We start from the raw sequence: 16,218 nt of genomic DNA, 5'->3' as shown, positions 1-16,218 counted from the left end.
CTTGCTTCTTGCTGCACCCTTCTTCCCTTTTCCTGCAACTCTCTTGCCTCTTTCTGCACTTTTGAATGCCTCTTTCTGCACCTCTGTTGCTTCTTTCTGAACTTCTATTACCTCTTTCTGCAACCCTCTTGCCTCTTTCTGCACCCCCTTGCTTCTTTCTGCACCCCTGTTGCTTCTTTCTGCTCCCCTCTTCCTTCTTTGTGTACATCTCTTGCCTCTTTGTGCACCTCTGTTGCCTCTTTCTGCACTCCTTTTGCCTATTTCTGCAACTTTCTTGCTTCTTTCAGCACCCCTCTTGCTTTATTCTATACATCTGTTGCTTCTTTCTACACTTTATTTGCCTCATTCTGTACCCCTCCTGCCTCTTTGAGCACCTGTGTTGCTTCTTTCTGCACTTCTCTTGCTTTCTTTCAACCTTTCTTCCTCTTTCAGGACTTCTGTTGCCTTTTTCTGTATTTTTCTTGCTTCTTTCTGCACCTTTCATCCTCTCTCTCTACATGTCCTACCTATGTAGGCATAGTTAGAAATTAGCAATTAAAAAACCTTAGAAACTCACTGAAAAAACAAAGTTTTCAGGGACGTTATAGTTAGTGATTAGCATTGTTTTTTTAACTTAGAAATTCAGTGTAAAAATCACAGGTTTCAGGGATGTTATTGTTAGGGATTATCATTTAAAAAACCTCAGAAATTCACTGAAAAAAACACAGGTTTCAGGGTCATTATAGTTAGGCTGACATTTCACTTGTACAAAACCACAGAAATGTGGTTGTTATAGTTAGCTGAGCTAACTATAACTCGCGCCCCCTCAATGCACTGCAGATGTTGTCACATATTACATCACTCATGACATGGTCAGTGACATCACTGATGATATCACTGATGACATCTCAAATGACATCACTGAGGGCATCACCCACTTAATATCTGATGCACCTCCTGACATCATAATATAACCTTTCATACACCCACTTGAAAATACACACTACCATTCTCGAAACCATAGGCACAACAATACCAGTTAGTAAATACCCACTCACTGATTCTTAGGTCTATGCATACATCCACTCACCCATACAGTCACTCATACGTGCAGTCACTCATCAATTTAGCCACTGATATATGCACTTCTATACCCATGCAGACACTCACACACCACCACTCACCCATAGAGTTACTCACACACCTAGTCAGTCACCCTAAGAAGCAATCACACTACCATTTACTCACCGATAGTTATACGCACACCACCTCACTTATTCATACAGATAGTAACACATACTTACTCTCTTCTACAATCACTTACACAAGCACACATTCACTCATATAGCCACTCTCCCACTCACTCACTCACTCACACATACAGTCACTTATATACTCCAACACTCACATATACTACCTTTCACATATGCAGCTACTCACCCATATACCACTGAGACATCCATACACTCACCGACACAGCCATATGCACACTCACTCAACCATCCCATCCCTCATAGATGCACTCATGAACCCATATACCCAGTGATTCATCCACTCATACATCCATGCAGGGAATCACACAGCCCCTCATCCAATCACACAGACACTCATGCACCCATACATGTACTCAGACAACTAATCAATAACCCATATAAACACTCATGTACCTACTCACCAATCCATGCAGCCAGTTACGCACCAACTGATAGACTGATACACACATTTACACAGATTAGTCACTCACCCATACATTCACATGTTTTATCACTCACTCATACAGTCAGTCATACACCCAAGAAATTATCCTTACAGACACTCATACACCCACTCATTCTTTGAATACTCCTTCGCGTACATATATATAAGAGTCATAAACTTTTTAGAAACACTGACACTCATTGGATAATGTCTTCAGTGATGTCATCAGTGATGTCACTGACCATGTCATGAGTGATGTAATCTGTGACATCATCAGCAGTGCATTGCGGGGGCGCGAGTTATAGTTAGCTCAGCTAACTATAACAGCCGAATTTCTCTGGTTTTGTATGAGTGAAATGTCATCCTAACTATAACGTCCTTGAAACCCATGGTTTCTTCAGTGAATTTCAAAGGTTTTTTAAATGCTAATCCCTAACTATAACGTCCCTGAAACCTGTTTTTTTCCCAGTGAAAAAAAAAATATATATATATAGATGAGGAGTTAGCGCGTCAGCCAGAGACATGCATCAGAGGCCCCCGCATCGCTAAGTTGGCCTGGTTGTCACTGGTATCTGCCGGGGCGGACTTTCTGTGTTTCCAAGGGATTGGATGAACCAAGGCCCACCACCGGGTTCAGGAGGAGATGGGGCCGTGTTGGAGCTATAACTCCACGCTGGGCAAGATGGACTGCCAGACTTGCCCCCCCGAAAGGATTCCTGAACTTCGGAGGTTGATGCGGTTGGGGGACCCAAGAGGGCGCCTGAGTTCAAGTACTATACAGGAAATTGGTCCTAACGGCATCGTGGTGCCCTGTTTTCCACACAACCATTTGGTCACCCCCGCATTACCTACCTGGAAAAGATACAGCATTCTGGGACTTGCAGTTCACATGTAATATGTGATCTGCAACAGGTGAGCGAAGGCACTTGCTTTGGGGCGGAGCAGTCCACAACCAATCAGCTTGTGGCAGGACAATTAAATCTACAATGGCGTTCATACCTCCTGAACACTCCTGGCGCTGAAGAAGGCTAATCCAGCCGAAATGCATTCGCCATGCTGTACAGTTTTTAATAAAGATGCCTCCAAGGTTTCCCCTACAGCGGCCTCTGCTCTTTCTTTGGAGGAGTTACGTGTGATATTTTAGTGCGTCAGCCAGAGACGCACATCAGAGGCCCCCGCATCGCAAAGTTGGCCTGGTTGTCACTGGTATCTGCCGTGGCGGACTTTCTGTGTTTCCGAGGGATTGGATGAACCAAGGCCCACCACCGGGTTCGGGAGGAGATGGGGTGGTGTTGGAGTTATTAACTCCACGCTGGGCGAGATGGACTGCTGGACTTGCCCCCGCCGAAAGGATTCCTGAACTTCGGGGGTTGATGCGGTTGGGGGACCCAAGGGTGCGCCTGAGTTCAAGTACTATACAGGAAATTGGTCCTAACGGCATTGTGGTGCCCCGTTTTCTGCACACCCATTTGGTCACCCCGCATTACCTACCTGGAAAAGATACAGCATTCTGGGACTTGCAGTTCACACGTAATATGTGATCTGCAGCAGGTGAGCGAAGGCACTTGCTTTGGGGCGGACCGGACCACAACCAATCAGCTTGTGGCAGGACAATTACATCTACGATGGCGTTCATACCTCCTGAACACTCCTGGCGCTGAAGAAGGCTAATCCAGCCGAAATGCATTCGCCATGCTGTACATTTTTGAATAAAGATGCCTCCATGGTTTCCCCTACTGCGGCCTCTGCTCTTTCTTTGGAGGAGTCACATGTGATATTTTAGCGCGTCAGCCAAAGACACGCATCAGAGGCCCCCGCATCGCTAAGTTGGCCTGGTTGTCACTGGTATCTGCCGTGGCGGACTTTCTGTGTTTCCAAGGGATTGGATGAACCAAGGCCCACCACCAGGCTCGGGAGGAGATGGAGTGGTGTTGGAGTTATTGACTCCACACTGGGTGAGATGGACTGCCAGACTTGCCCCCGCCAAAAGGATTGCTGAACTTCTGGGGTTGATGCGGTTGGGGGACTCAAGGGGGCACCTGAGTTCAAGTACTATACAGGAAATTGGTCCTAACGGCATCGTGGTGCCCTGTTTTCCGCACAACCATTTGGTCACCCCCGCATTACCTACCTGGAAAAGATACAGCATTCTGGGACTTGCAGTTCACACGTAATATGTGATCTGCAGCAGGTGAGCGAAGGCACTTGCTTTGGTGCGGAGCGGACCACAGCCAATCAGCTTGTGGCAGGACAATTACATCTACGATGGCGTTCATACCTCCTGAACACTCCTGGCGCTGAAGAAGCCTAATCCAGCTGAAATGCATTCAACCAGGCTGTACATTTTTGAATAAAGATGCCTCCATGGTTTCCCCTACTGCGGCCTCTGCTCTTTCTTTGGAGGAGTTACGTGTGATATTTTAGCGTGTCAGCCAGAGATGCGCATCAGAGGCCCCCGCATAGCTAAGTTGGCCTGGTTGTCACTGGTATCTGCCGCAGCGGACTTTCTGTGTTTCCAAGGGACTGGATGAACCAAGGCCCACCACCGGGTTCGGGAGGAGATGGGGCGGTGTTGGATTTATTAACTCCACGTTGGGCGAGATGGACTGCCACACTTGCCCCCGCCGAAATGATTCCTGAACTTCAGGGGTTGATGCAGTTGGGGGACCCAAGGGGAGCGCCTGAGTTCGAGTACTATACAGGAAATTGGTCCTAACGGCATCATGGTGCCCTGTTTTCCGCACAACTATTTGGTCACCCCCGCATTACCTACCTGGAAAATATACAGCATTCTGGGACTTGCAGTTCACACGTAATATGTGATCTGCAGCAGGTGAGCGAAGGCACTTGCTTTGGGGCGGAGCGGACCACAACCAATCAGCTTGTGGCAGGAAAATTAAATCTACGATGGCGTTCATACCTCCTGAACACTCCTGACACTGAAGAAGGCTTATCCAGCCGAAATGCATTTGCCATGCTGTACATTTTTTAATAAAGATGCCTCCATGGTTTCCCCTACTGCGGCCTCTGCTCTTTCTTTGGAGGAGTTATATGATATATATATATATATATTTATATATATATATATATATATATATATATATATATATATATATATATATATATATATATATATATATAGAGAGAGAGAGAGAGAGAGAGAGAGAGAGACATTACAAAATGTGCATGTCAAGGCATGGCAATGAGGTTGTTGTTATACATGTGTCCCTTTACACGGAATTATTCTTCCATTTATTAGCAGATACACTAATATAGGAGATAGGGGAATAATTGCATACTTGGCCACAACATACATGTGTACCATGTAAATATTGCTGCTTTTATGTACATATGAGTGTGTAAATAGAAGGGCTTATATCTGGTACCAAAACTTTAGTAAGTGCCAAATGTATGTTTGTATGTGTGCATGCATATTCACTACATATTTGGATGTGTGGGTTTGTCTCTTTGTCAATTTCAGTTATTTGTTAAAAAAAGATCTATTCACCTACCTATGTCTATTCCTCCTCTCTCTGACTCACCCCAAAAATTTCTGACTACTACAAATTCCCCAAAGTCCTTTTCAAACTTCCACCTCCTTGTTATCCAATTCACTAGGGGCAGGGAGAATTCATGAAGTTTGATTCCGTGGACCCACGCTGAATCACATCACAATTCTGCCAGATTACATGGCATTACATGGTGGGGAAAGTGGGAAATTGATAGCATTTTCTTAGCACAAAATGCACCCTTGCATCCAAAAATGGATACAAGGAGTAATTTTGCCCTAAGAAAAATATCGCAACCAAATACCCGTCTGCTCCCTTACATTCTCGGCAGTGATTAAAATCTTTAATCAGTGCAGAGTGTGGAAAGGGCGCTGAGTGGTGGTATGCTGTGGTTTCTAAACTTTAGAAACCACTGCATATCACTTAACGCCTTTACATCCTATGCAGTAATAAAAACGTTTTAGTCACTGCAGAGTATTTAAGGGTACTGAGTGGTATGCAGTGGTTCCAGTAGAATTGTCATTGTCTTGCATTTTGACTTTATAACTGTTTTGGAATTGCATAATTACTTTACATATTACCCTATGTTAATCCTGTTTGCTCTGTGCCATAGATATCGGGGACTTGAGGACGGGTCAATTTAGTTCAACCAGACAAGGGCTGTGATTTTTCCCTGAGGAGGGTAGTCAAACATCCAAAATAAAAAATGCAATTTCTTCCATTTCTGAATTCAACTAAGAAAACAGATTCAGTTGTCTGAGGACAACATCAGCAGTTTTTAATTCTCAGGCAACCTGATCTGAAGCCAAGCAGGTTTTGCCTTTAACAACGTTATACCTATTTCTGTTTTGAAAGTCTGTTTAGCAGTCATCTCTGGCTATCCTATTTGATGAAATGTTTGTATAGAATCATATATTTCACATTTGTTAGTCTGTGTCAGACTTGCAGATTCCATAATCACATTTTCCATGATTTCACTTTTGCTTGATTGGACCACAATGTACAGATTTTCTGTCTTTAATTTTAGATCATGGTGACCTATTTGTGTATTTTAGATACTATATTAAATTCAGTAAATTAGAGTTTAGGACTACACATGGTAGAAAGAGCAATCTGGAGGTATTGTCTTAATCTCCAATTGGGTATATAAGTAGGCTACGAAAATCTTGCCTGTCAAAGTTCTATTGTCCCATTGTTCAGACATGAATCTGTTATAAGTTTGCAAGTTAGGTTGGTATTACCTCACTTGAACAAGAAATGTGGTTGGGTTCCATGTTCTAGTCAGTTGGATGTCAGTTGGATTCTGAGGGGTAACTATGCTGAAGTTGTAGGGAAAATACTTTAATAAATAACTCTCACTCACCTCCTGGTCGTGACGTTCTTCAAGAGGTGGGCAAGAATTGTCAATGAGTAGCCAGTCAACACCTACAGCTTCATGAGGTAGCTCGGAACCTGTCACAGTGTGCATATTAACTTTTGGATTGCGGAGACCGTTGGTGAATTGGTAAGGAAGCTGTGACAAGTTACATACTCAGCGAGCGGGAAGATCGGACCCGCATTGGCATTGATTTTAATTCCTTGGGAAACCCGGGGGGAATATGCTGATGAGCATGAGCACCAGTGCATACAATAATTGTGGTGGGTCATGAGATATGGCCAACGCGTGACCATATTAACTCAGCCAATTATTGTCCTTGCTGAATACGTACCATGCGTGGGCACCATGTTGAATTGGGTCCCTAACAGAGATATGCACACCACTTACAGAAGCATATCTACTGTTTGCAAGTGCCATCTTCCGTTGGACCTTTACACGGAGATACGCACACCGGTCATCCCAAAATTGTTGCAGCAAATATGTCAGCTGTTTCTTGTTGCAGTGAATATATCGGCTGTTGACAATTTCCAGTACTATTGCTTACTGACGGAACATGGGTTTCATTTTCTCCTGAATTCACATACGGTGATGCGGAGACCTTATTGGGGCATCTATTTGGGAACCATTATTCCCTGATTTCTACTTAGGACTTAAAACCCCAAATTGGTGATTTGCACACCAAGGGCCTGTTTACGAGGTCAGTGGTCTTACTGTCGTACTGCCGCAGCAGCAGCCTCCTGCAGTATTACAATGTCACCGCTGGGCCAGCAGCAGTGTTTCTGACAGTGGAGGATATTTTTTCATAGGTGTCGATGTATGTGTGTATATTTTGACTGCATATGTGTTAAATGTACACATATACATGACACATATGAAAAAAAACTATGAGCGCCTTTCCATTGCTGGAGTCTTGCCCAAATAGTTCAAAATGGACTTTCCTGAATTTCGGCGCTAACAGCGCAATTTTCTTCATGTTCAAGATGCTGCTGTGAAGGGAGTAACTGGAGGATGGGAGACTGGAGATAAGAAAAGTAAATAGGTGAGCATGCACCTCAATTCCTTCGATTCTGCCGACTCGAAGCAAGCAATATTCCCTCCACGGCCGGCTCGTCGGAAAGCCAACTTGTAATTCAGATGGCGGTGAACTTCTCTGTACCTCCCTCTGACAGCTGCGTTTCCTCTACTAGGTGGTCGGTGAATGGCTGGTAGTGTTGGAGGTGCTCCGGTGGTCTTTTGTTCAGCAAACTTCCCACATCATAATACGGCATTCGGACCGCCATCGGTGCAGAGGGGATTCCGATTCAACAATATTCCCAAGGCCCCCAAACTTGTTATCAAGCTCCAAGTTTGTACAGCGAATTGCAACTCATTATTTCTCGGTTATTCGCACACTTATGTACTGTCTAGTATTTCCTTTTCACTTGATGACTATTTACTATTATGATTCTTTGCTGTTAGAATTATGTAATACTGCTATTACCAACAATATTACTTAATGAGCAGAGCACTTGAACAAAAGAACATAATCAGTCTTTTTGTATTTCTTTCAATTCTTTATTTTCAAATCCAAATGAAGTTTCCCACAAAAAAACACAGTGGGCAGCCAACGCGTTTCGTTCAATTCAGCGACAAGCCAAGAGAACTTCTTCAGGGCTGCAGACAACATAACATAAAACATATATAAGACAAATAAATCATATCACTTGACTGACAGACAAAACTATTAATTCTTTACATAATACAGACAATATGTAAAAGAACACAACATATACCTTAACAAACAGTACTATAACATCCAACTTTCACAAATTTAATTATATTCAAAAAATGAATAAACATGGAGCTTTAAAAACCACATAAATTAAAAAATATATATCAGAAAGATTTCGAATAACTTATATTGCTTCTTTTAATACTTGTACCGTGGACACTTCCCATATTTTGGGGAATTATATTCCCCTTCCAAGAAACAAGAGATTTAATGAAAAACTATACCTAAGTGCACAGTATACACCAAAAACGGGAAGGAGATGCTAATTATGATGGAGACAAAGCAAGAAATGAACAATATATATATATTTATAATCAACCTCACCTCTTTAGATCAAAGAAGAGACTCAATAGTCTTTATCATTGATCAAATCGCAAACTGGACTAGGTTAAAGTCATTTGCCCGAAATCATCATTCAAAACAGCATCCATAAAGGATTAGTATATGATGCTATTAGCAAAAACATTTCCGCAGAGTCATCATGTGCCAAATAGCCAAATGACAAAGTCTAGAGAGCTTCGCCACATAATATATCGCCATAGGGGTCTTTACCCTTACAAAACGGAGTGGGGGTGGGGGGGCCCGAAAGCTCATAACCATTAAGTTTTCCCTCATAATTTAAGACTTACCGAGTCCACTCAATAAATGAAAGAATGATGATCAGAGGGATAAGTGCCCTAAATCCCCTGTGGGATAACCTCCGCCTATAAGGTAAAGGGAAAGAAATTATATCACATACTCAAACGAGGGGGACATTATATTACCAGCGTAGAAAAAATTATATACTAAACATCGTTGTTACAGATATATCTTCCCAAGATCTCTTTAGATGTTGCTAATATTTCCAAAAGCCATGACACAAAAATAAAGCATGTAATAGATTCACCAATAACCTGTATAATTATTAAATCCTTCATTATTTCAGGAAGGGCACAGAGTCTCTCTACCTATGGATGGTGTGTGCTGGGGAGGCGTAGGCGACCGTGTATCAAGGTGAGTCTCTTTGGTGTGTTTTGGGCGGGAAACCATTTGGATCAAGACTGGCAGTTATTACATTTCTTAACTAATTCTAAGACTTGTGTTAGTATTATTTGGTGTATTATGTTATAATTTAACGCCGATATACTGAGTCTTTTGTCTATGGTTTTAGGCAAGTGATTCTCACAGCCAAAAACTATTTTGGTGCAACATGTTATAATTTAACGCCGATATACCGGGTTTATGTGGCTATGGTTTAAGGCTATTGATCTTGCCAGCCTCTAACTTTTGTATTAGTATTATTACTATTCAGTTCAATTTGCTTTCATTTACCGCCAGCATATTGGGTTTACTAAATCAAACTTTCAGGCAGATTTTTATGCCCCCTAGGACTTTATATTATTTCCCCTCTCGCTCTCCAATGAAGAGTTGGATGGCCAGGTATTTTGTGTGTCAAGGAAAAAAAGCACTACTCCTAAACACATTGGTTAAGGGAGGCCAACATATTTTTAAATACTTGCCTATAGCAAGTGAGTGCAATGACCCTTTGAGGATGTTTATGTAGAAGCTACGAGATGTCTCAAATGTAGGTTCACAAAAAAATAAACTTAGTGATGAATAGTTATACATTGTATACCCACCCACAAGGTGAGGGAGAGTCAATTGATGACTTTGTTTCCAAATTGAAGGAACTTTCTAGAAAATGTAAATTCATAGATGAACCAGTTCATTCTTCATTGTAAGAGAAAATTAAATTAGGAACAGTCATGGGCTAGGCAAAATCTGTCACTGAAAGATGCCATAGACATCCCTTATGTTGTTCAGCAAACTTTGTATGAGGGAAATGGAGAAAAAAAGATAACTGCTGAAGTGGTGTGTCCAATGCAGTGAGGGAAGTGAATGCAGACTCTGATGTTGAGGCATTATTCAAATCAGATCATACCATGGTAAAATCGAAGCAACACACAAAGTCATGTTATCAATGTGGCAGTAATTTTCATACTGCAGAGTACCACAAGTGTGTAGAGATTAATAAAGGATATGTGGCCGTAGAGGTCACGTTGCACCAATTTGCAAACAAGAAAACAAACCCAGGGTGGCTACTGTGGATGAAGAAAGCATGGTGCAAGTGCAAACAGACAGAATTCTCATTGTGGGCAATACTGAAACCACAACAGAAACTGAACTAGGGAGTAAAAGAAATCCTAAAGAAGAATGGGAGAACTGTAGAGCTAATGCTACATCCTCTCCTTCAGGAGAGGATGTAGCCTTATGGCTAGAGTGGTCAACCTTGAAGCTGAGGAACCAGTTTCGAGTCTCAGCTAGGTCGCTCAGCATCCTGTGATTCTGGGCAAATCACTTAATCTCCCCGTGCCTAACAAAACAAGCATTTGCAATGCAATAGGTCTCGCATTTGCGAGAGTATGAGCTATTGGCATTGTAAATGAAAATGCCTTTTATTTTTGTGTTTTGCAAACCTGCAAATGTTGCATAAATACGCACATTTTACTTATATTCCTTGCTTACGAGAAGCAAGGCTGGCAGTAACTGCACGTCTTTTAATGCCAGCCTTGCTTCTCGTAAGCAAGGACCATAAGTACACACTACTTTCATCCTCTCTCTGTACATATCCTACCTATGTAGGCATAGTTAGAAATTAGCAATTAAAAAACCTTAGCAACTCACTGAAAAAACAAAGTTTTCAGGGACGTTATAGTTAGTGATTAGCATTGTTTTTTTAACTTAGAAATTCAGTGTAAAAATCACAGGTTTCAGGGATGTTATTGTTAGGGATTAGCATTTAAAAAACCTCAGAAATTCACTGAAAAAAACACAGGTTTCAGGGTCATTATAGTTAGGCTGACATTTCACTTGTACAAAACCACAGAAATGTGGTTGTTATAGTTAGCTGAGCTAACTATAACTCGCGCCCCCTCAATGCACTGCAGATGAAGTCACATATTACATCACTCATGACATGGTCAGTGACATCACTGATGATATCACTGATGACATCTCAAATGACATCACTGAGGGCATCACCCACTTAATATCTGATGCACCTCCTGACATCATAATATAACCTTTCATACACCCACTTGAAAATACACACTACCATTCTCGAAACCATAGGCACAACAATACCAGTTAGTAAATACTCACTCACTGATTCTTAGGTCTACGCATACATCCACTCACCCATACAGTCACTCATACGTGCAGTCACTCATCAATATAGCCACTGATATATGCACTTCTATACCCATACAGACACTCACACACCACCACTCACCCATAGAGTTACTCACACACCTAGTCAGTCACCCTAAGAAGCAATCACACTACCATTTACTCACCGATAGTTATACGCACACCACCTCACTTATTCATACAGATAGTAACACATACTTACTCTCTTCTACAATCACTTACACAAGCACACATTCACTCATATAGCCACTCTCACACTCACTCACTCACTCACACATACAGTCACTTATATACTCCAACACTCACATATACTACCTTTCACATATGCAGCTACTCACCCATATACCACTGAGACATCCATACACTCACCGACACAGCCATATGCACACTCACTCAACCATCCCATCCCTCATCGATGCACTCATGAACCCATATACCCAGTGATTCATCCACTCATACATCCATGCAGGGAATCACACAGCCCCTCATCCAATCACACAGACACTCATGCACCCATACATGTACTCAGACAACTAATCAATAACCCATATAAACACTCATGTACCTACTCACCAATCCATGCAGCCAGTTACGCACCAACTGATAGACTGATACACACATTTACACAGATTAGTCACTCACCCATACATTCACATGTTTAATCAATCACTCATACAGTCAGTCATACACCGAAGAAATTATCCTTACAGACACTCATACACCCACTCATTCTTTGAATACTCCTTCGCGTACATATATATAAGAGTCATAAACTTTTTAGAAACACTGACACTCATTGGATGATGTCTTCAGTGATGTCATCAGTGATGTCACTGACCATGTCATGAGTGATGTAATCTGTGACGTCATCAGCAGTGCATTGCGGGGGCGCGAGTTATAGTTAGCTCAGCTAACTATAACAGCCGAATTTCTCTGGTTTTGTATGAGTGAAATGTCATCCTAACTATAACGTCCTTGAAACCTATGGTTTCTTCAGTGAATTTCAAAGGTTTTTTAAATGCTAATCCCTAACTATAACGTCCCAAAAACCTGTTTTTTTCCCAGTGAAAATATATATATATATATATATAGAGGAGGAGATAGCGCGTCAGCCAGAGACACGCATCAGAGGCCCCCGCATCGCTAAGTTGGCCTGGTTGTCACTGGTATCTGCCGGGGCGGACTTTCTGTGTTTCCAAGGGATTGGATGAACCAAGGCCCACCACCGGGTTCAGGAGGAGATGGGGCGGTGTTGGAGTTATTAACTCCACGCTGGGCAAGATGGACTGCCAGACTTGCCCCCCGAAAGGATTCCTGAACTTCGGAGGTTGATGCGGTTGGGGGACCCAAGAGGGCGCCTGAGTTCAAGTACTATACAGGAAATTGGTCCTAACGGCATCGTGGTGCCCTGTTTTCCACACAACCATTTGGTCACCCCCGCATTACCTACCTGGAAAAGATACAGCATTCTGGGACTTGCAGTTCACATGTAATATGTGATCTGCAACAGGTGAGCAAAGGCACTTGCTTTGGGGCGGAGCAGGCCACAACCAATCAACTTGTGGCAGGACAATTAAATCTACGATGGCGTTCATACCTCCTGAACACTCCTGGCGCTGAAGAAGGCTAATCCAGCCGAAATGCATTCGCCATGCTGTACAGTTTTTAATAAAGATGCCTCCAAGGTTTCCCCTACTGCGGCCTCTGCTCTTTCTTTGGAGGAGTTACGTGTGATATTTTAGTGCGTCAGCCAGAGACGCACATCAGAGGCCCCCGCATCGCAAAGTCGGCCTGGTTGTCACTGGTATCTGCCGTGGCGGACTTTCTGTGTTTCCGAGGGATTGGATGAACCAAGGCCCACCACCAGGTTCGGGAGGAGATGGGGTGGTGTGAGAGTTATTAACTCCACGCTGGGCGAGATGGACTGCTGGACTTGCCCCCGCCAAAAGGATTCCTGAACTTCTGGGGATGATGCGGTTGGGGGACCCAAGGGTGCGCCTGAGTTCAAGTACTATACAGGAAACTGGTCCTAACGGCATTGTGGTGCCCTGTTTTCTGCACAACCATTTGGTCACCCCCGCATTACCTACCTGGAAAAGATACAGCATTCTGGGACTTGCAGTTCACACGTAATATGTGATCTGCAGCAGGTGAGCGAAGGCACTTGCTTTGGGGCGGACCGGACCACAACCAATCAGCTTGTGGCAGGACAATTACATCTACGATGGCGTTCATACCTCCTGAACAATCCTGGCGCTGAAGAAGGCTAATCCAGCCGAAATGCATTCGCCATGCTGTACATTTTTGAATAAAGATGCCTCCATGGTTTCCCCTACTGCGGCCTCTGCTCTTTCTTTGGAGGAGTCACATGTGATATTTTAGCGCGTCAGCCAGAGACACGCATCAGAGGCCCCCGCATCGCTAAGTTGGCCTGGTTGTCACTGGTATCTGCCGTGGCGGACTTTCTGTGTTTCCAAGGGATTGGATGAACCAAGGCCCACCACCAGGCTCGGGAGGAGATGGAGTGGTGTTGGAGTTATTGACTCCACACTGGGTGAGATGGACTGCCAGACTTGCCCCCGCCAAAAGGATTACTGAACTTCTGGGGTTGATGCGGTTGGGGGACTCAAGGGGGCACCTGAGTTCAAGTACTATACAGGAAATTGGTCCTAACGGCATCGTGGTGCCCTGTTTTCCGCACAACCATTTGGTCACCCCCGCATTACCTACCTGGAAAAGATACAGCATTCTGGGACTTGCAGTTCACACGTAATATGTGATCTGCAGCAGGTGAGCGAAGGCACTTGCTTTGGTGCGGAGCGGACCACAACCAATCAGCTTGTGGCAGGACAATTACATCTACGATGGCGTTCATACCTCCTGAACACTCCTGGCGCTGAAGAAGGCTAATCCAGCTGAAATGAATTCAACCAGGCTGTACATTTTTGAATAAAGATGCCTCCATGGTTTCCCCTACTGCGGCCTCTGCTCTTTCTTTGGAGGAGTTACGTGTGATATTTTAGCGCGTCAGCCAGAGATACGCATCAGAGGCCCCCGCATAGCTAAGTTGGCCTGGTTGTCACTGGTATCTGCCGCAGCGGACTTTCTGTGTTTCCAAGGGATTGGATGAACCAAGGCCCACCACCGGGTTCGGGAGGAGATGGGGCGGTGTTGGATTTATTAACTCCACGCTGGGCGAGATGGACTGCCACACTTGCCCCCGCCGAAATGATTCCTGAACTTCAGGGGTTGATGCAGTTGGGGGACCCAAGGGGAGCGCCTGAGTTCGAGTACTATACAGGAAATTGGTCCTAACGGCATCATGGTGCCCTGTTTTCCGCACAACTATTTGGTCACCCCCGCATTACCTACCTGGAAAAGATACAGCATTCTGGGACTTGCAGTTCACACGTAATATGTGATCTGCAGCAGGTGAGCGAAGGCACTTGCTTTGGGGCGGAGCGGACCACAACCAATCAGCTTGTGGCAGGAAAATTAAATCTACGATGGCGTTCATACCTCCTGAACACTCCTGACACTGAAGAAGGCTTATCCAGCCGAAATGCATTTGCCATGCTGTACATTTTTTAATAAAGATGCCTCCATGGTTTTCCCTACTGCGGCCTCTGCTCTTTCTTTGGAGGAGTTACGTGATATATATATATATATATATACATATATATATATATATATATATATATATATATATATATATTACCTACTGGCGGTCGCCAGTAGGTAGTTATAGTTAGGACCCCTTTTCCATAGGAAATCCGCAACATTCTATTTTGAATAACTTTGGCGCCGGTCGATGAATCCTCGCGAATTTCTCAAAATAGGTGGGGCGCTACGCTCCGCTCCTTCCCTGAAAGTCTCGGGGGGATACGTCAAGCGGGGGCTGAGATAAAAGGGGGGTCCCAAAACGCGTTTTTCCCATGCATTTTTCCATAGGACCTTTAGAACGAGCTACAGCCCGAACGGCTGAACAGAATTACTAGAAATTTGGCAGAGAGGTAGTCCCTATGTCAAGGAAGTGCCTTTTGTAGGTTTGGTGTAAATCTGTTCAGTAGATTCTGAGAAAATAGCCTTTAAATCAATATATATATCTGAGCCCGCTTACGGTACGCTTACCGTACGCTTACGGTAAGCTTACGGTACGCGTACGGTGGCGTGCGCGAGCGCGATTCTGATTGGCTGTTAGATCTTAGTAAACATTCGAATCGGCCGAAACCAGGAAGCGGCGGCCGCCATTTTGTGTGTTTCACTCAGAAAAAAAAGAGTGAAAACAAGAAAAGGGGGCAATGAGGAGAGTTACAGACCCCCTTACATTTGTGAGGGGGTCAAAGAAGGACTGTAAAGTACAAAGAAAACATTTATTGATATTTTAAAAAAATCACGGGGTACGCGTACGGTAAGCTTACGGTAAGCGTACGGTAGAAAAAAAAAATAAAAAAATAAATGAAATTCAGATTTAAGTGTTTAGATATTAGGGGGCTCTAAAAAGAGCCGTTGTGTTTATGAAATGATTTTTTAGTGGTACCTACAAGTAAGTACCGATGCAGAGTCTAAGGTTCAAGAGGAAGACTCTGTTCCCTTCATCATTGAAGTGCACACCATCTCCTCTATAAATGTCTTGCATGTCAAAACGCAAGTTGTTGTGGTAAATGGCACCCATACCATAGTCACGGAGGAAA

This window comes from Triturus cristatus, chromosome 3_1, assembly GCF_964204655.1.
Source record: "Triturus cristatus chromosome 3_1, aTriCri1.1, whole genome shotgun sequence".
Taxonomy (NCBI): Eukaryota; Metazoa; Chordata; class Amphibia; order Caudata; family Salamandridae; genus Triturus; species Triturus cristatus.
Note: the sequence above shows the minus strand (reverse complement) of the source record.